This window comes from Alexandromys fortis, unplaced genomic scaffold, assembly GCF_014885135.2.
Source record: "Alexandromys fortis isolate MF-2015 unplaced genomic scaffold, M_Fortis_MF-2015_v1.1 scaffold_114, whole genome shotgun sequence".
Classification (NCBI taxonomy): Eukaryota; Metazoa; Chordata; class Mammalia; order Rodentia; family Cricetidae; genus Alexandromys; species Alexandromys fortis.
This window is the reverse complement of record NW_026068046.1, coordinates 5949-7100: the sequence shown is the minus strand read 5'-3', so window position 1 is coordinate 7100 and position 1152 is coordinate 5949.

The following is a 1152-nucleotide window of genomic DNA, read 5'->3' as shown; positions in this document are numbered from 1 at the left end:
AAAAAAAAAAAAAAACAAGAGCAAATCAAATCCCGCCAAAGGCAAGAAACAATAAAAATCAGAGCAAAATTAATGAATTATATACATATATATTATACAGTATAATATAAAAATAAATGCTATATTATGCATTGTATTATAATATATAATATAAAAATATAAATAAAACACACAAATAATTAACAAAACTAAGAGCTGATGCTTAGAGCAAGATGAACAAGATGGACAGACAACTGGCCCAACAAAATGAAAAAATGAAAGGAACCAAATTAACAGAATCAGAAATGAACAGAAAATTACAGAAATTATTTAAATTTTAACAAGGAAATTCAGAATACTATATGGGAATACTTTAAAATCTATATTCTGAGCAGAAAAACCTAAATGAGATGGATGAATTTAAAGATTTAGCCAAAGCACCAAATTTAAAACAAGAAGAGATCAGCAGCCTAAGCAGACCCATAACAATGGAGGAGCTTGAAGAAGAAAAAAAATTTCAGCTTAAAAAAATTATTCAGGGAGTTCTGTTTTATCCCATGCTTTTTCAGTCACAGTCCAGCTGGCCTTGGTGAGCTCACAATAGATCAGCCCCACTGTCTCCGTAGGTGGGTGCACCCCTTGTGGTCCTGACTTCTTTGCTCATATTCTCCCTCCTTCTGCTCCTCATTGGGACATTGGGAGCTCAGTCCAGTGTTCCAGTGTGGGTCTCTGTCTCTATCTCCATCCATCGCCAGATGAAGGTTCTATGGTGATATGCAAGATATTCATCAGTATGGCTATAGGTCATTTCAGGTTCCCTATCCTCAGCTGCCCCAGAAACTAACTGGGGACATCGCCCTGGGCTTCTGGGAGCCCCTCTAGGTCCAAATCTCTTGCCAACCCTAAGATGGCTCCCTTAATTAAGATATGTGCTTCCCTGTTCCCCTATCCACCCTTCCTTTATCCCAATCATCCCGTTTCCCCAAGTTCCCCCCAACCTCCCCTTCTCACTTTTCTCCCCCCATCTCCCCTTACCCACCTCCCACCCCACCCCAAGATCCCAATTTTTGCTGGCGGACAATGAGGGCTGCTGAGAAGCCAAGGACAATGGCACTGGGTTTTGATCCTACTTCATGTTCTGGCTTTGGGGGAGCCTAGCCAGTTTGGATGTTC